A 20,227-nucleotide genomic window follows, 5' to 3' on the forward strand; every position below is an offset into this window, starting at 1 on the left:
TGAAATTTGTTTCTGACCTCTCCAGTCCAAATCTGAGCGCTATGTGGCACTGGCATTACCATGCCTCTTTGGTATCTCAGTCTCCGTGGCAAACACAGCAACATTCCCTATACCAACCCTTTCCCCCTCCCACCCCCCGCTGCCCTTGCCAGCAGTCAGTGCCATGTCTGGACAATCTGCGCTATTCCCTTTAGCAACATCAGTACAATGGCCCTATTATTAAATCTGTAAGTAGCACTCAAGGGTAGAAGATAGAAGGCATGCTGCCCTCATGCACTTGGGTAAAGAGCTGCACTGTTTCCCAAGGGATACGACCATGAGCAGCAGTCCCATGTCTTGATGAATCTTTCAGCAGAGAGCTGTCCTCAGCTCCCACAGCTACTGCACGTCTCTTCTGCCTCAAGAAGTCCTCTGCAAACCTGGTGGAGTCTTACTCACAAAATATATCTTACCATCCAAGGCAAGGTTCACACCAATATCAGCTCATTATTCAGCACCTGACGGTTCATAGGTCAGTACTGCATTTGTGATTATATTTGTTACCAGATTTCTGTGATGCCTACAAAAAGGCCCTTTTGCCATAGAGCTTTTTTCTGATGTGGTGCCATTGATTTGTTAATTGGTTTTATCTGGGATTTTGTGCAGTTTTTTTAATGGGATACTTATTTTCTGTTTTTAATTGCTTGATTGCTGAGCTATGATAAGGTGGGGTCTAATTTTCCATAAACAAATACTGGGCAATATAAAAATATTGTTTGCGGTGTTAATCTTTGAGTTACTCAAGCATAACAGTCACTACAGTGTCGCAGTCACCAAACAATGACTTTGCCTGTTGAATCACTCAATGTGCCTTCCCGTCACTGATGCCAACTCTGTGTTAAACTAAGACAGATGGACAGGTTTAAATATCTGTTGTGATATTACAGGAAGCTCCTCTTGTTATTTCCATTGCAAATGTTTGGTCCTCTCCTGTTCTTTCTGGAGATCCTACAAACAGGTGCTGAAGGACTCACTTTGTTGTGGAACAATGAAACCAAGTAGGGATGTACTGGGAAGCCAAAACAGTCCTGGGGAAGAACGCCAGAGTGAATCCTTGTGAGCTTCCAATCACAGCAGCGCAGCTTAGGGCAGCCACCTGAATAAATAAATCTTAGTTAATTGTTTGTATGTTTCAACTGATATATGACATAAATTTGAATATAAGTAAGTCTCACTGAGTTCAGTGGGACTCATTATTGAGTAAAAATGCGCAGAGTTGTAGCCTTGCTCATTACTATGACCATGTATTAGATGGCTGCAATTCTATGCACATCGGAGTAAATTCTATTAAAGTTCGCACAAGCACACTTGGAAGAATTTTTTTTTTCAGAACTAGAAGGTTCTATAGCAGTCCTTATGCTGAACCCCTCCATTTCAAAGGCCTTGGCCAACAGGTGCAAAGAATACTAAATTTCAATGTATAGAAATGATTGAACCTCTTATACAATCACAAATCCGCAAGCAGGGCTGGTGTGACGTAATTTTTTTCCTCCCACCCACCCCATTCACTTCCATCCCCTGCAAAAACTGTTAAAACTTGCTCATACAGTAAGTAACCAAAAACTACACAGTTTCCTTGTGTTGCATCTTTAGATCTCATCTTCTCCAAACTCTGTTGTTGCTTGAACTACTCCCTACACCAGGGATTCTCAACCAGGGTTCTGAGGAACTCTCAGGTTACGAGAGACCTTGCTGGGGAAATGTGGCCTTTTCGAGAAGTTTGTATAGCTGCTGACACCAGTAGACATCACTGGAGTCCACTTCCTATTCATCTATAGGCCTAGTCTCTTTCTCAACAATGGAAACGGTAAATGATTGATCAGTTGAGTGGCTGGCTCCTACCTCTTATTTTATGTCCACTTCTCTGAAGGGGCATGATACCACCTCAGAGCTTCCTCAAAGCCTTCAGCAATCCTCTAAGTAAAAGATCAGCCCAGCTACTGAATACAGGGGAGATTACTTTCCATTAAGTGTGCACAGAAAATTATGGGTGGCCAGCACATTTACCCTGTAGTAAACCATCTTAGTTTGTTCCCAAGTAAAATATGCACAGAGTGGCCCTCATAACACCATCTCCTTAGCTCCTTGCCAGCTGCCTCGATGCCTACTTCACACTCTCCAGCACCCAGCCTGAAGGCAGCAGGGACCATAGTTTCCTAAGGCCCATTCCTGCTGAAGGTCCCAGTCAAGAAAAGCAAGCCCAGCACAGGGAGGGTCATGGCCAGCAGTGCCTGCCCTTGATGGCCCCCATGATACCATTGCCTTTGACTCCAAGACCTGGCTGATGGCAGTGGAGACTGCCAGTGTCAGAGGCCCTAAGCACAGTCAGACTAGGGTGGATGAAGGTGAGTCAAAATGGCTGTCCTGAGGCTGCTCAGACCTGAGTAACAACAACAATGGCAATGGACACCATGGCCCACGTCCGAGCTGAGTGGCTGCTGTGGCACTGCTGGCACCACAGGGCCCAACAGCAAGCCAGGAATTCCCCCAGGAAGTTCAATAGCCAATCTGCCTCTGGCAACAGGGCCTTTGTTGCTGCAAAGCATGAGAGCCTCAAATAATCCTGTAGGAGGAGCGAAGAGCTGTTAAAGTAACTTAGCAGGTACAGAGGAGAGCATCCATATACTCACCATTTTCTGTGATGTTATTTGGCTTATTGTCGCTGATGTTAATGCAACAGGTACATTAAAACAGGAAACACTCTGAACTTTTAGGAGGGCACATGCATTTAGTTTTATCCCAGAGTAAATGTCTTGCACTGTGACTTCAATGGCCTGGGTTAGCCCAATCTCATCAGATCTCAATAGCGAAGAAGTGCTGGTTGCGGTTCATACTTGGACCACCAAGGAAGTCTAGGGTTGTTGTGCAGAGGCAGGCAATGACAAATCACTTCTGTCTGCCTCTTGTCTTGAAACCCCTACAGGGTTCCCATGAGTTGGTTGCAACTTGAGTGCACTTTCCACATAATTTCTGTACAATAAAATATTTACTCAAATGATATAGGGAGCATGTGGCACAGAAAACAACTGGGTGATAATTGTGTCTCATTCTGAAACTTCAGCCAGTATCTGTCCAAATCATTAAACTGGTTTGGTCTTATCTCTGAGGCTGTGTTCCTCCTTGCAGCCCATCTACTGCCCTGGAAATTCCTGCGAGATCTATTCCTTGACCCTAGTAGTTTGTTTCCGTGACCATCCTGAGAATATGTGGTTACTTTCTGCATTTTATTTTTTATGTATTCTTTAATAATTTTAGTTGTATGTGGGCAATTTTTAACTTCCTGAAAAATAGCAAAGATGGAGCACTAGTAGAATATTCCTCACATATGTATCCTCACACCACTTACACTTTTAATTGAATGTTGTAACATGAAACCCATCTCACTGCTAAGGTTTTTCTAAGTAGCTCTTTGCTCTGTTTGACACCTGAAAGATATTCATGTAGATCAGTGGTCCCCAACCCCCAGTCCGGAGACCGGTCTGTGGATCAGTCGGTACCGGACCGCAGCTCCTCCTTGTCCTCCTCCCTGGCTGCTGCCTTGAGGGCTGCCCTGCCACTCTGCCGCCAGCTCACCTTTGGTGCTCTCCAGCAGCCGCCAAGGCTGGGGCTCCCCCTCGGTGTGGCACTGCGCAGCTGCTGCTGGCAATGCCCCCCAGTGGGTGGCGGGAAGTCAGGGGTACCGGCGGGAAAGCAAGTGGAGCTGGGGCTCAGGCAGCAGCGACATCCCTTGGCAAAAGACTACCCCCCCCCCCCGCCGGGTCTCAGTAAAATTGTCAAGAGTTGACCGGTCCCCGGTGATAAAAAGGTTGGGGACCACTGATGTAGAGGACACAGTACTGATAATGGATAATGGACACAGGGGCATAAGATGAATAAACCTAATACTAATGCCTCCATCCATGTATACTGCACAGTGTATCAAAGGCACAACACAATTTAGACAAAACCATTGGTATCACCAGGATCTGTGAGAACAACATACAATACCTGACAGTATATAATTGCTATTTATTTTGTACAGTTCTATCCTTAAAAGTACATCATCACAGGGTAAGGCCAAGACAAGTTAAAAGAATGGGGAATTGTCCCTGGATAATCAAGAGCTATTCCCCTTGAGATAAATCACACTCCTTGTTGAAAGGACTGGGGATTTATCATATGTCATGTGTGCAATGTACCCAGGAGATCCTAAGATTGTCTGGCGACCAAGCAAAATAAGTTTGGAGGCGGTTTGCTATTGCCTGCTCCTGGTCACCCTTCCAAGTGGGAGCCAGGGCCAACCCTGCTTATCTTCCAAGATAGGCCACAACCAGGCTTGCCTGAGTTATCCAGGTCCTTGTGGGCAGAACTGGGTGGGATTCATAATTCAAATCAAGCACAGGGTGACCTGAGAGCATCCTGGTTGTACAAACAAACAATGCAAGTTTCTTCTTAGGCCACAAGGTATTCAAAGCCATCTGAATTTGGAATGAAACGAGTCCAAAGAGGCAGTCCTGGGATGGGAAAGGAGGAAGCACAAGCTCCCCAGCCCCAGCGCGGGTCCCGCCGTTTTTTCCCCCCTGCCCTTGGTGGTGGACTGCAGGCCGGCCCTGTCCGTCTGCCGATCGGCTTCCAGGAAAAGAAGGCCAAATACAAGAGGAGGCGCGGGCTGGGCTGGGCAGGGCGGTGGGGGCGGCATGCCCCTGTCCTTGGCAGATGGTCTTACCCAGTGTGCATTGTCCCTTTCGCCGCGTCTCCTTTATCCGCTGTAATTGGATCCCGGAGGGAGGCAGCGCGCAAGGGAGGGACCGAGGGCGGCTGGGCGGGCTTGCCGAGGGGGGTCACACAGTCCCGCGGCTTTGGCCTGCGCCTCCCTCTCCTGTCAAGCATTTGATTTCATTGTTCCGGGCTGATGTCACTCCCAGTTGTCACAATCGCCTCTCCGGGTGACAATGTGGGACTAGGAGGCACCCAAGAGCCCTCTGGACGGCGCCCGCAGGTAAGGGCGGAAAGGGTGCGCTGCGCCTGGTCCCGTCGCGAACTTTGGGCGGCGCTGGGGGGGGGGGAGGGAGAGGAAAGGCTGGGAGCCCCCGCCCCGCCACCAGCCCCCAGCACAGGCGCGCGGCTTTGTCGGCGGGAATCCGCGGGGAGGGCCGGGGGGCGAGAGAAGTTTTGCTTCCCATTGTCGTCGGTCTCTGAGCCGGCCGGGAGTGGGAAGTCGGGAGGCACCCTCAGGAGCGGCCGGCCAGGCGAGGGATGCTGCTGCTGCTGGGGCTGAGCCTGCGCCAGAGCCTGGGGACGCGCTCCCCTCCCCCCCTCCCCCTCGCCAGGCCCCGTCGGTCCGGCCCTTGTGCGGTCTCCGCCGAGAAGGCAAATGCGGCGGCCTCGCGACCCCCGGCTCAGAACTTCTGCCGCTTCCCGGAGAGAGAGCCGCGCTCCGGTCCCTCGCCGTTGCACTGGGCGAGCAAGGGGGAATCCCAAAGAGGGAGGGAGGGAGTTAAAAGGCATGCCCCCCCCCCCGCCCCGCCAGTCTAGGAGCACTTGAAAGACTAACAAGGTTTTATTCCCGCGCATTCTGGCTTCAGACCGACAAAGTGGAATGCTGAATTAAAATCATGTTAGTTGAAGGTGCCACAAAAGTCCTGTTTATTCTTCCTGGCAATCGCCGCCTCCTAAGCCTTAGCCGGAAGCCCCCCCCCCCAACGCACTTTTCCCAGCTCTTTGCTGACGGTCGCCACCTGCCCCCTCCCTTTGTTTCTTCTGGATCTGCTTGTAAACTCAGAGCAGCCTTTCTAAAGCTACAACATCCTGTGCGCTTCTAATCCTTGGCAGTGTGTCTACACATCCCACATTTGTCTTCCTGTATATTTGATGCCACGACCCCACAAAAATGGCACTTCTCACCTGCTTTTCCGACTCTTGTACTCCATAACTCTGTCTGTGCATGCCCTCTATTTCTATTGTGCTCCATTCATCCTCCCAGCCAGACTCCAAACTGGCAGGGCCTACCTCTGAGCTCAGATTGCTATTGTGGTAAGGTCCTTGGGGACAGGTTGGGTGATGAATCTGCCCAGTTCATTCCATTTGTGACATAGCCTTGGTATCCAGCACCTGCTTCTCTTTGGCAGCAGATTGCATTCGTTCTTTTCAACACACATGCATCCTTTTGTTCCCAACCGCTACTGAATGCCATTCCCCTCCCAGTCATTTCTGGCCACTTTACTGACAGGGTCCAAGCATCACGTACAACATACAAAAATAATGATGTGGGTAGCATGGGGTGCTCAAGGGGACGGACATTACCTCAGCCAGCCTTACAATATAGTAGAAATGCCCCACTTAAGAACCTCAAAAGTTATTCCAGAGTCAGTGTAGTGCGATGGACAAAGAGAACTGGGAAGGACTAGGGTTCTAACTACCACTGAGCCATGAAGCTTTCTGGATGACCTTGGACGAGTCACTAGCACCCTAATAAACCTCACAGGGTTGTTGTGATAATACAGTGGAAGAAGTGAAAACTATGTATGTCACACTGAGCTGCTTGGAACATTTTCCAAGATAGAATACAAAATCTTTATTCTCTGAATATTCCGAACTCTTCTCTTTATCTTGTGTAAGAGTTCATAGTATCATGACCACAATTGCAACTCCAAAGTATTCTGTGGGGTGTAAGTTTTAATTTCCTCATATGTGTGTGTGTGGATACTATAAAGGTCTTAGAGACCCCTAGATTTTAGGCTATAATTCTAAATACATTACTTGCAGATATGTTAAGCAAACATGCTTAAGAAAGGGGTACAATCCATCCAGGCAAAAAGTAAGAGAAATCAACATCTTGAATCGGAGTTTTAGTTAGACGGGCTTTTGTTACTTTCTTAATTCAACTAAAGAGATGAACATCAAATATTACCTTCAAGAAGTATAGATTCATTACGGTCTTATCACTTTTCCTTCAGGGTGAAGGAGATACTTCTGAGGCAACAGTACTTCTAATTCCACTGCTATGCTGAGAGGTTCCAAAATAATCTTACTAAAAGAGGCATGATTAACTTAAAAGCAGAATTTTTCAGCAGATGCGTGCAAGTGCAGACAATTTTGAAAGAAACTGGTGAACAGCTCAAAGGAAAAGTTTACTGAGTATTCATTTCTCTTAGAGGCAGAGTAAGTATCCTTCTGCATCAACCCTCCTAATTAAGGAGAACATTTTAAGACAGTATCTTCCTTGTGACCAGCAGGCTCTTCCATAATGGCGTCTCTGGGGGAAGTCTGCAGGGCATTCTGTACAGTAACAGCACTGTTCCAACAGATTCATCATCCTCTGCTATGGTGCTTTTTCAGCCTAGGCTGAATTGTCCAAATTCCTTTTTGTTCTTTGTCCTTTTAAAGCCACACACCCTCTACCCTGTCCTGTCCAGGCATTTGGGGAACTAAATATCAATATTCAGAACAGCTATGAGGTCAGCTTTCTAAGGGCTTCTACTCTCCTCCTTTACATTCCGGGAACACACCAGGAATTGTTCTTGTCCCCCAGTAAGAGAGCCTTCTCATGTGAAAGCTGGGGGTGAGTTGGGGAGGATTAATAAGAATACTACCCACACAAGCTTCCACTGGCAGCTTATTAAAACTATGTTTTTCTTTGTACACTCCAGCTTTGTTTCTAAGAAGCGAAAGAAGGGGTCTTAGAATATTTGTACAAAGCTATGATGCAAGAAGTTAAATAGACACCTCAACAATAGCATTTGCATTCATGTATTATTTGAAGCCAAGGTAAAGTCACCAAGGGCTTCTGAGTTAGCCATGAACAAAACTTGGATCTTTGTTCCGATTTATTCATTTATATAACATTTACATGCTGCCTTTTCACTCAGATAGGGTCCCTGAAGTGATGAACACATTAAAATATTTACAACATTAAAACTACATTCAAAATGTATATATAAATATTCATACGTACAAACAAATGAATGCAGACAACCGGGAAGGAGGGGCAATAAGAGTTTACTGGAAGTGCACTTCTGATGGCCATTTCCAATTTTGTAAACTGCCACTTTCCCTTGAAGTCCCATTTCCTGGTTTAAAATCAGCCATTGTGTTCTTATGAGATTTGCACTTCAGGACTGCTTTTGTTGGAATGATTTGTAAACCATCCATTGTTAAGGAATTGCAAATGAATAGCTGAGGGCTATTCTTGGTCCTGCCAGTGCAATACTATACTTCCAACAAGTCCAACTGAGGAAAAGATTCTCAGAATTAGTTAAAAGTTTGCAAGGCACTTAAGATATAAGGATGTTATTCACAGAACACTGGCCAAATGGTGATGACCTTGATGATGTCATGAAACTGGGTGGAGTTTTTTTGGGGGGAATGCTGTGAAATAATCACACTGTAGAATGCTGAAGTGAAGATGGAGGCATCATCCTGGGCTCTCTATTATAAAGAGTGTGAAATACTTGCTTCAGGGATCAGATTCCAGAGGTAACAAATTCCATTTTCTTCTAACATCTGTCTCTTTGTGTCACAAATGAGTTGGCCGACCAGAGAGGGACTGTGTGTCAGTTTTACTTTTGGCTTTAGGCACAAGAAAGCATTACCTATGCTTATAATGGCAGCAAAACTCTTGCCTTGGGGAAAACTTTTGGAAAGAAAGCTATCTTGAAAAGAAAGCTATCTTACTGGCATTTCCTGTGGGAAAGAATCTGACTAATATTGGATTGATCTGTTTGAGGACAGACTTCAGACTTCAGAAGCAGTTATGTTTAGAAGTAACGCTCGAAAGTTGAACTTTTTTTGTGTAGCTGCTTTAATACGATTAGATAAAGGTATGTTGAGACTCATATTTCTAAAGTAAATTGCTACTGTTGACAACTCCAAATAATGTCATTTTCTGACTTCGTTCATTTGTTTTATGGAACTTTTCTAAGTCTCATAAGTTCTCAAGAAAAGTGGAGGTTTAAAAAAATACGGAACTCAATATTTAAAAAAACACATACAATGAAACAAACATGCTAGGAATACACTGAGGGAAAAATTAAGCACTTTTCCATAAAATAAATCTTAAAAAATAAAAAAAACCCTAACAAAAAGCCCTTGATGCCTACACACAGGAAAATGTGATATATCCTGTTTTTTCTTCCTAAGAAATAAATCATTTAAACGACCAGTTTTTCTTTGCAAATGTCTCATTTCTTTACAATGTGGATTATCTTTTGCCCTTAAAAAGACAACCTCCCCAAAACACTTTAAAGAAACATTCCTATTTTGTTTCCTTACCTTTGTTCTTAAATATTACAATTTCATTAATTCTCCATGTATTATAACCCATCCTTGAAGATAGGAGATGAGATATAAAAAGTATGCAGGACAGACTAGAGAAATAAATCTTTCAGTGGTATTAGTTTTATTGCCGTATTGCTTTTAAACATATTAATTTTTTTCCCTATTTGGAAATGTACTGAGAGATGACATACAACTATTTCAAGTAAACAAATAAACACATAGGGCTTTCTGTGGGAATCAGGACAGAGAAGAACAACCAAATATAGTTTGAATTGTTGCTTATTTTTGCCATGTATAAATGCCATGTACAAAGCATTTTGCTAAGTAACTTTCTTACAGGAGGGATTCTCCAGGGGTCACAATGAACTGAAGGGGGGAAGGACAGGGAGGGCAATTCAGTTTAAAAAAAATAGTGGCAAGTATTTCCCCTTCCCATGATACCATAAATTGAACTGTCTTCTTGTGTCCTTCCCAGAACATTAGACCAGAGTCTTGTGACAGAAGAAAGGGGAGGATGGCAGTGGAGTGTTGGTTTACAGTGCATAGGTAAAGCTGGCAGAAGACATGTGGTCAGAAACCGTGAGCTGGGTAATAGGCAAACTGTCTGTTTGACAGCATTAATCAAAATCTAAATACAAATAAATTTCCAGTAATTAATTACTTGACAACATTCACATGTAAATATCAAGAGCCTACCACTGTGTTCTTAAGCCAGGAACATAAATGCAAAGTGCCCTCCCAAATCAGAAAAACAAGAACCACGATCTGGATTCTGTGGATCCGTTCTATTCCCATTGATGGTGCTTTCCTCCAGCACAAGGAGCCATCCCATGATGACGGAGACTGTTCTGCCAAAGAGATGCTTGAGTCCGGACGCGGCTCCTTGTGCCAGAGGAAAGCATTGTCATTAGTGGAATGGATCTGTGAACTCCAGCTCTATATGTCAACCAAATTTGTTCACAGATTGGGAAAATTACAGACTGCCATATCAGCCAGGAAAATTATGAAATCGTTTTAGAGAAAGCAACTGTAGCAGATGCCAATGGGGATCAGAAAACCTTCCCCCTTCTCCCATGGTCAGCACATGCAATAGAAAGGAATTAATCAGGACATGATTGCCTCCTTTGCTTGTCAGTGCTCTGAATTCTTTTGTACTCATTGGCTAGAATACTATAAGATGAGAGTAGGTTTACTGCATATTGAGCATGCAATTGAGTAGAATAGTGCCTGCGTATTCTAAATTAAAAAGGGTTGTGTAAATTTTAAAAAATCAAATTTTAAAAAATGTGCATGACAATAAAAGGAAGAGTCCTGGAATATCCTTGCAAGTGTCCCAACACTCCGAACATCCCAGTCTCTATGGCGTTGGGTGTTGTAGCTGACATATCTTTTATTTGAGGATATTCTGTAGAAGTTTATGTTTGAGGCAGGTCATTTTTTTCCCTTTAGTGTTTGGGGTTTCTTTTAATTCCTGCTTTCAAACCACTAGTTAAGTGAACCTTCTGCAAAGATACATACTCTTTCTAGGAGGTTACTGAGGACATTTCAAAATGAAGCTAAAAATAAGAGCCACTTCAAAACTTTGATGTTGTCGCCCTTCCTTCTTGATATAAAGAACAACCGTTCTATTGAGCCTTTAATTTTAGTCCCCTAATTTTGGGAGAAATGAAGTATACTTATGCATTTCTTATTAAAGAAGGACCTCTTTATTGGAGTGTGAGAATTCTCACCCCACCCTTTCCCCTTTAACTATATCAGGAAGTTGTCAGAATAGACACTGCATAAAACATTGCATGTATACAGGACTGAGAATGAATATGTAGTGGTAGCCCCACCATCATGTAGGGAGACCCAGGATTAAATCCCCACTCTGCCATGGAAGCTCTCTGGGTGACCTTGGAATGACTTTCTCTCATTCTGACCTACCTCACAGGGTTGTTAAAAGGATAAAACAGAGGAAGGGAAGAATGATGTTGTTTTGGGTTCCCATTGGAGGGGAAAGTGGGATAATAAATATGTACCTTGAGTTTATACACTGAAATGCTGGAATACTGGGATTGGCTTCCTTGTCCATGTACAAAGCATGCATGAGTTTGTTTATGCAGTAAATCTATAATATGTGTATTAGTAATAAATTAACTAGAAGAATTCAGTATTCTTTTGATGGGAAATGAGACCCTACCCTTGAGGCTTCAGGACTAGCACTTAAGCAGGCTCTGTAGAGCTTTGAGAGATGCCCAGAGTGGCCTGTTTGTCTCTTCAGCTGTATAAAATATGGCTTTCTCCTCACGCTTGCCTAGCCTCTGACAGTAAGCTGAGTGCTTTGATGGAGAGCTGCATTGAGCCCTGGGATCCAAAGGGCTGCCAATGGATCAGTCTCTAATAAGAGGCGTGGGCTGATGATCCCCTCCATTGGCAGATCTCGTCACTCATGCCATCTGTTCTCTTTTCAAGCTGCCAGTTGCTCATACTATGTGCAGTATCTTCACTCTCTCTGTTCTCTGCTCCCTCAAAATGCAGCAACAGCCAGAGCAGGGACTTTCCATCTAGCTGAGCTGACTTTGCCCCAGTTTCAGGAACTAGGAAACTTCTCATTGCAAGACTATATAGATCAGTATCTAAATAGAAGCTAAATCTAATCACTTTTCATTTGAGCAACACATCTATAAGCAGGTTTTCTCAGGGGTAAATGAGGTTGAAGTCAGATTTATTCCCTAGTAAATACATTTAGTATTGCAGTACTGGTACTTTGGATAGTGTCATGTGGCTTAGTTCAAAGTTTGGCATTTTTGATGTTCACAAATTCTTGATTTTCGTATGATATATGGCTTCAGACTGGCACATGTCTTTTGAGGGATACTTCTTGTTTTTAAAAGGACTGCTAATTTAGAAACTTCTCACTTCTCTCTCACCCCTCAGTGCCCTCCCCATCACCTTTTTCTCATGTTCTTTTATTTCTGATTTTTTAGATCTAACCAGCAACTTTAGAGAGATATCAAGGGGAAAGTACAATTCCTCAATTTCCTCATTCTGTAACCACAAAGCCAAATTTTTCCTTTAAAATATTTTAAAAAGAGAAATAAAGTATAATAGAAATATAGAAGGGGTACAGAAAAGAAAGAAGGTTTATACACATAATTATCCAGAATTTGCTTTACACTACATAAACACACCTGGGCGGGAGGAGGAGGCTCTCCTTCATATTTCTTCTCAAAAAATTAGCTTTTTAGGTTCATGACAGAAATTTTAAAAACATCATTCTTCTGTGACACACTGAAAACCCAGTATTTTTCATCACAGGATACTCTGGCAGTGCCATCCCTCCCAGGATTCTAGGCATAACAGGCCAGATTCCAAATTGACTCTTACTGTCATTACATCCCTGACTTTACTACAGAAACGTCCAAACTAAGCCAGAATTCAGCCTAGTTGCTGTGGAAAGGATCAGGGTAGAAATGGGATTAAATGCTTAATAGGGTTGTGTCTCAGTCACATGCACAGAGTTATATTGATCACCTGCTCTACAGAAATGAAGGGAGGATTTTTTCCCTCAAAGCATGTTAGAGTGGACCATGTGAGAGGCCATGGCTGAGGCATGTCTCTGTGTGGAAAAACTGCTATAGACACTATGTGTTTTGCTGTTCCCAGATATTATGAAATATCAGACAAGCAAAGTGTTATCTTTTATTATTTATTTTGTAAGAAATGTCTGTATTAATGCTAATGAAAGTGCAAAGAGAGTAGTCTGTTTGAAAACATTTCAGCCAGAGTTAAATATTTATATGCTGCTTTTCTTTGTGGTTCATGGTGGCTTAAAATAATAGTTAAAAACAGAGTTAAAACCAAAATAAAATGGTAAAACCCAAATCTCCCCACCCCCTTTAAATATGGCTGCCATTCAAACTACTGAGAACTACTCAGAAGCCCTTGCAAATAGGCAGGCCTTGCAATGCCTCCTGAAGATCACTAAAGAGGGGGTCCTCATCACCTCTTAAGGGAGTCCACATTGCAGGACTGGAGCCATGATTAAGGTGACCAGATTGTCCCACTTTTGGAGGGACATCTGGGGGTACCTGGCAAATTGTACTTATGTTGAAATTAATATATATATATATATATATATATATTACAATACTATTTTTGCATTCTATGCATTCTATGAAACTTTTTGTTGCTCCATATAAACCAAATTTTTAATCAAGAACCCCCCTGGTCAATGGTGTCCCGCTTTACCAATGTTAAAATCTGGTCACCTTAGCCATGATAGAAAAGGCCTGAACTCTCATTGATGCCAGATGGGCTGCCCTAAGTGGTGGGATAGCCAACAGATGGCTGCCTGTCAACCACAGTTGGCACAAAGGGACACATGGAAGGAGATGGTCCTACAAATACAGACCTTTCTATCTATAATATGCTCCCTTTCCTCTACAGTTTCTGGTGTTCCTGCTCTTGTTCTCCTGCCCATATGTCAGTCCTGATTTGCAAACCCCTTGTCGGACAATAATAATTGCAAATACTTGCTGGTGCGGAAACCTCTTTAAGCGATAGGTGCAGAAAGAATGCTAATGCTGGTAGAATGTATTTATTTAAGATCATCTTTGGCTAGGCTACAAAGGGTATAATGAAATTATTTGGGCAGCTAAATTACTTATTGCAATTTTGGAAACTGACATCACTGTTCCCAGTTAGCTTGTAGGTCGTTAAAAGATGGAAAACAAATTATTAGGATTTTTTATATTCAATATAAATCTAGAAAATTAATCTTTGTGGAAGAATTCACAATATAGAACATGTTTATGAAGTTCTGGGGAACTGTTAAGGGTAAAAATAAATTTTCCATTGAAATTCATAGAAACAACTAAAGCTTGATCTGAACAGACTGTCTATTTGGTTAGGTGTTTGACAAATTTTATATTTGATATTAGCATTGATTTAATGTTTCAAGAATGTGTAATTTTGCTTTAAAGTTATACAATTGTTGATAAAGAACTTCGTTATCTGTACACTTTTAAACCTTATAGTGGCCTCATGGGTTTTTTTTAAAGATATGTATGTCCATGGGGCCACATAAACACGTCAATTTCCAGCTTCACACTCTGACTTACCACTGTGATGCAGACAGGCAGCAAATCAGTTTACAGATTTGCTCATTGAGTACATCTAACAACTACCTTCCCTCCTATAGATATAAGGGAAACCATGGCTCATAGTGCCTTTAGACAGGACCACAGTGTCCCTTTCCATAAACCCAAGCAACTGGGTAAGTGATGATTACCTAGAACAATTTAGTTAACTAACAGTTCACCTATCTCACTGGTCAAGGTGAATTACTGATGTGCTTTTAACAATAAATGCTACCCTTTTGATCATGAAGCTTTCATACCTAATGTAATGAACTTTGGCCGCTATAGATTCACATGGTAGCTGTGTTGGTCTGAAGTGCTAGAACAAAGTTTGAGTTCAGTGGCACCCTTAAGATCAACAAAGTTTAATTCTGGTCATAGGCTTTTGCGTGCATGCTTATACTCAGAATTCAACTTTATTGGTATTAAAAGTACCACTGGACTCCAACTTTATTCTTCAGCCACAACGATTTATCTGTCAAAAAACTAGAGGCTGATTTAGTTGAGTCAAAAGTTGGGAATATGTGGAATATCACCAAAAACAAAAAAACAACAACCCCCCCCCTGGAAATTATTGTTCCAGAATAACTCCAAACTAATGCTCTTTCACACTGATGCTTAACTATAACTGTTGCCATTGCAATACCCACAGAGTTACATCCAAGGAAGAATCCTGGTTAGCACAAACAGGGTTAGATTACATTAAAATATATGCACTCCTTTAACACAGAGGCTTTGTAACCCCTCGGTTCATTCTCCTTTGAAATACATTCTAAGGTAACAAAAGTTCCAATAGGATGCAGTTTAATACCTGCACAAATTTAAGAATAACCAAAGGCAAAACACAATATCAATCCCAGCATGTATCCTGTAACATTCTATTTTTCACAGAAAATCCCCACTCAAAATTATATGTTACACATCTGTTTAAGATATAGAAAGTGGCCACATAAATCAGGTGGTTTTGAATCAATCAAAAACATTTTGATCATTACTTCAGATGTATCAGGTAATTTAATGCACAGAGATAGTCCCAGGTAGAAACAAGGAGAAGGCAGATGAGATTTACAAATTCCTCATAGCATTCTGTCAGGCAGAATGAACAGTATAACTGAATAGTACACTGAGTAGTATAACAAATAGTAGGAATTTTGCATGTGCACAAAAGCTTATACCTTGAATAAAACTTCGTTGGCCTTAAAGGTTCCACTGGACTCAAACTGTATGAATTGCTCTGCACATCAGAGTAAAACTTGTCTCAATCTGAAATCTTGTCTTGGCTCTAGAAGACTTTATATTTAACAAAATGGCTGTATTCTGGTCAAAAGAATGACGTTATTCTATGAAATATCAGACCAGCTAGAACTAAAGATGCCAGCCTCCTGGTAGCACCTGGTGATCCTCCAAAATTACAGCTCATATCTGACTGTAGAGATCAATCTCCCTGGAGAAAATGGATGCCTGGGAGGATGGACTATATGGCATCTTACCCCACTGATACCCCTGTCCTCCTCTGGCTCCATCCTCAAGTCTCCAATAGTTTCCCAGCCTGCTTGATCTTGCAGCCCTATTTCTCTCCAGCAATCCTAGAGTCAGATTGGAGACAGAATCAAGTTCAAGGTGCTGGTGTTGACCTTTAAAACCCTAAATGGTCTAGGTCCAGTGTACCTGGGGGGAACACCTTTTTCCTTTGGATCAATTTCTGCTTAGGGCCCCCAGCCTGAAGGAGGTGAAGTTGACCAAGACTAGGGCTTTTTCGGTCCTGGCCCCCACCTGCTGGAATGTGCTCCCTGCAAAACGGAGGTATTCCACCAGGCTTGCTGTCAAGGCTTAAAATAACATCCACCCCACTGGGAGGAGGAGAGCCGAATAATTGGCTCCTGGCCAAACCCCCAATTTCTGGGAATTTTAGTGGGGGGGGGGCATCAGTGATAATTGTAAATGTTTTAAATTTTAACTTAATATGTGGTTTATTGTTGTTTCCCACCCTGAACAATATGGAAGGGTGGGACAGAAATAACTTTTAAAATTATGATTATAGTATGGGAATATAATACCCAAGGCCACTTAAGCATAGTTTTGTGCTCACTCAGTCATTTTATATGCTGCACCTGGTATGGTTTCTTGTGAAGTCTAAACTATGCTAATATTGTAGAGGATTGGCTGCTGCAGAGGAAATTAATTCAGGATAGAACAGACAGGCAAGAATCTTCTGTAGTTTGTAATAATTAGTGTGTTGGGGGTGTAAAACTGGGACATTCTAAAAACACAACACACATCCTTTTTCAAATCTATAAAATGCTGGAGGGTAAGCAACTTTATAAGAAGAAGAAGAAGAGTTGTTCTTATATGCTGCTTTTCCCTACCCGAAGGAGGCTCAAAGTGGCTTACAGTCGCCTTCCCATTTCTCTCCCCACAACAGGCATCTTGTGGGGTGGGTGAGGCTGAGAGAGCACTGATATTACTGCTCGGTCAGAACAGTTTTATCAGTGCCGTGGCGAGCCCAAGGTCACCCAGCTGGTTGCATGTGGGGGAGTGCAGAATCGAACCTGGCATGCCAGATTAGAAGTCCGCACTCTTAGCCACTACACCAAACTGGCTCTCCATGAGAAAAGTTTGACTGATGATTTTAAAATGTAAATTAAACTAGGGTGTAGTCTGCATGGGGCTGTTTACCCACTCCCAGTTCGAATAAATTCCTCCAGCCTACACTGAATTCGATTTCCATTTTGATTTTGGGCGGTTTAAATTCTCCCTCTGCAACGTGCATGATTGATCCAGGGTAACCCAACCTTTCCCCTGCGATATCCCAACGTGGCTATAACCCTTGATTTTTGAAAAATCGGCATCAGTAAGTGTGCAGATTTCTGCTTTTTGAGAATTAATTTCCTTCTTCCTTGTCCGTGCCTCGTAGCAAAGCAGTCTTCCCTGATTGGCAGGCCTGGTTCCCAGTTGCAAGGCTTGTCTTAAAGTGACTGCGCTCCAGAAGCCCTAACTTCTCTCAGCAGAGATCTGCCTCTTGGTTTTATTCCCCTCTCCTCTGCTGTCTCCAATCCTCGCCCCCCCCCCCCATTCAAGAAAAGAAAGAAAGAGACTCCTGCTGCGCTTGGTTCCCCTTCTGCTCTGAGCTTCCCCTATCAAGTGCAGAACACTGTCTGTTTCAATGGGGGGGGGGGTAGAGGAAGACCCGAGTTCAAATTGATCTGAATTCAGCAGGATCCACAACGGAAAAAACAAAGTAAGTGCAGAATCAGCCTAAGAGACAGAAGTGACCTTTTCTTGATACTTTATAAACACTTGTTTTAATACTAGTCCAGTTAGCCAACCATATGGTAATCCGTATTGTTTTCAACGCAAGAGATGTTCAGAGGTGGTTTGCCATTGCCTGCCTGTGTATAGCTACCCTGGGCTTCCTTGGTGGTCTCCCATTGAAGTATGAACTGGGGCTAATCCGGTTGTGTGGCAAATTTTAAATTCCGTGTGATGGCTACCCTTATCCTACCACTCCACTGAGCAAAGATGGAAGCTTTCCAGCAACCTAAGGAGACTTCTCTGGCTTAAGTGGCTCTTCCACCGAAGGAAGAATCATTTAATTTGGAAGCAGGCTGCTTAGGCCCGAGGAAGGCTTCTTGGAGTGTGGTAGTTGTTAAAAAATATATGGGAATTATTGTAAGTTATTTCCTGAGAAAGCACTGTGACTCCAAATGCATTAAGATAGTTTCATGATAATTGACTCGCACCATTTTAGACTCTTCTTATTTATCATTGTGTGTTAAAGAAGCAAAACAAGGCCCTTGCTTCTAGGGACAAACTTGTACCGGGGCCCGTAGCAACTACTATGGTAATAGCAAGGATCTTCAGATTTATGGGGTGTCTTTCAGGGTGTAGAAAGTGCGACTCAGATGATGTCTAATGGCTTCTCTTCTGTTGTATTGCCTGCCAAGACATGCTGTTCTCCCAAACAAAGCCCCAGGTTTTCCTGACATTCAATCTCTCAGGCAAGAATAAAGGAGAGGGAGTCTAAATAAGCCCCCTGAGACTCTTTGATAGGACAGTTGCCGCCTGGGACAGCTGAAAGAGATCAGAAAGGAGGGGGTGTCTGTGTCTGCATTTACACAGCTGTTGACTTCTCGCCTCAACACTGGGTTAACTAGAATTTTCAGCCTGTTTTTCTTTTGGATTTTCAGCAGGGACTCAAGACCAGTTTAGCTCAGGTTATTAACGAAATAACAAAACACAACCCTCACCTTTGTTCCAGGACCCTCCTAGAAGCAAGTCGTGACTAGGATCTCTGGTGGAGGAGGGAAAGCACACTGGCTGGCATCCCTGTGTGGGTTTGCATTCCACAAATGCTTCTGATATGTCTGAAGAGAAAGTCACAGATTATTAGCAGTACGTTTAGAAGTGAGGTAGCATTGTAGAGGTTGCACAGAGGGCAGTGCTAAGCCAAATATGGCTTTGGTACACATGAACAAATGAAGCTGGAGTATACTGAATCAATCCCTTGGTCCATCAGAGTCAGGATTGTCCGTTTACACTGACAGCAGCTCTGCAGGGTCTCAGGCAGAGGTATTTCACATCACCTACTGACAGATCCTTTAACAGGAGATGCCAGGGATTAAACCTGAGACTTTCTGTATGCTAAACTGATGTTCCACCACTGATCCACAGCAATTCCCCAGGGGCAAGCAACATATGTGGAACGTAAATATGGACCTCTTTTGCTGAAATCTCAGATTGACTAAAGAACAGATCACTCATAAGTAAAGAGGGGTGTTATTGGATAGTCTTTTTGAATGGTACAGGTGCTATGAATTACAGTACTGCTAATTTAGTGTAGGCATGGCCAGCTTGTTCAGCTTGGGGGTGGATTCTCACCAGACAAGTTACTCAGGAATCTGAGACTTCACCACTGTTGATAACATTACTACCCAAACTTAACTGGGGAGATTCTGGACCCTCAGTTTGGAAAACCTGTAAGTTCATCTCTCCCCAGATGGCAAACGTCATTCCAATTGGTAAACTTCTACAATTATGTTGAGACCTTTGAGGTGATGTTTTCCTTCCTTCTGGGAGGAATATCTGAGAAGCAGAACACTATTCTTTTGTGTCCTATTAGATTGCCCAGTGCCACACATCTGTTATTGAAGAAGCACTGCTAGACAGGCCAAAAGCAGCATGCAGTGTGTCATCCACTTGGGAGCAAACACACCTTAATTTTCCTTCTCTGCAATCTAATGGTTTTTGTTTTCAGTTTCTGCACATCTGTGAGTTCAAATGTTTTTGAAGAGTTAAGCAGTTGCTCAACTTCTATAACAAGATGTCTGTGGCTATAAAATATCAAAAATATCATTCATCACTGATAACCAGGCAGCTACTGTGGTTAAGCAATATGAGGAGAGCAGCTGCTTTAGATTAATTTCCTTTCCATTTTCGCTTTGCAAGGACTGTTCTTAAATGCCCTCAAATTCCAGAATTATCTCTATTTTGCTTTAAAGCACGTCTGCCATCCCAGAGATTTATCTACAACAACATTTATCTGCCATCACTCAGCAAATAATTCCAAATTGCTCACAAGACTGTCTTTTCCAACTTGTGGCTAGATCAAGAGTTGTTGGACTTCAGGCCAAACAATGCATCTTGACCACCCACCAGATCTTCTATCCCACTTTTTGTCTCCAGCAGAGCAATCTACTGCTTGAGTCAGGTGTATTCCATTTAAGCATGTTTATATATTGTTTGTTTATGGCTGCGAAAGTTGGACCATAAGGAAGACCGAGCTTCAAAGAATTGAGGCTTTTGAACTCTGG

At 43.0% G+C, this 20,227-nt stretch overlaps 1 protein-coding gene and 1 long non-coding RNA gene across 4 annotated transcripts in view; one reads left to right on the forward strand and one right to left on the reverse strand.

Annotated features, from left to right (window-relative positions):
* Positions 1–749: 749 nt before the first annotated feature.
* LOC143832075 (uncharacterized) lies at positions 750–4,881 on the reverse strand. Its single transcript, XR_013229079.1, has 2 exons — positions 4,745–4,881; positions 750–1,135 (listed from the first exon to the last, which is right to left on the reverse strand). It is a non-coding gene; the product is annotated as an uncharacterized LOC143832075 (long non-coding RNA).
* PCBP4 (poly(rC) binding protein 4) overlaps positions 4,872–20,227 on the forward strand; it is a 56,801-nt gene continuing 41,445 nt past the window's right edge. Inside the window, exons 1-2 of one of the 3 annotated variants that reach the window (XM_077325871.1) lie at positions 4,872–5,017; positions 6,975–7,179. The gene's annotated coding sequence lies outside the window, so the exon portion shown is untranslated. Of the gene's footprint in view, positions 5,018–6,974; positions 7,180–8,364; positions 8,494–20,227 lie in introns of those variants that run through there. The other 2 variants (XM_077325870.1, XM_077325872.1) reach the window with 2 other exon arrangements.

This window comes from Paroedura picta, chromosome 3 (genome assembly GCF_049243985.1).
Source record: "Paroedura picta isolate Pp20150507F chromosome 3, Ppicta_v3.0, whole genome shotgun sequence".
Taxonomy (NCBI): domain Eukaryota; kingdom Metazoa; phylum Chordata; class Lepidosauria; order Squamata; family Gekkonidae; genus Paroedura; species Paroedura picta.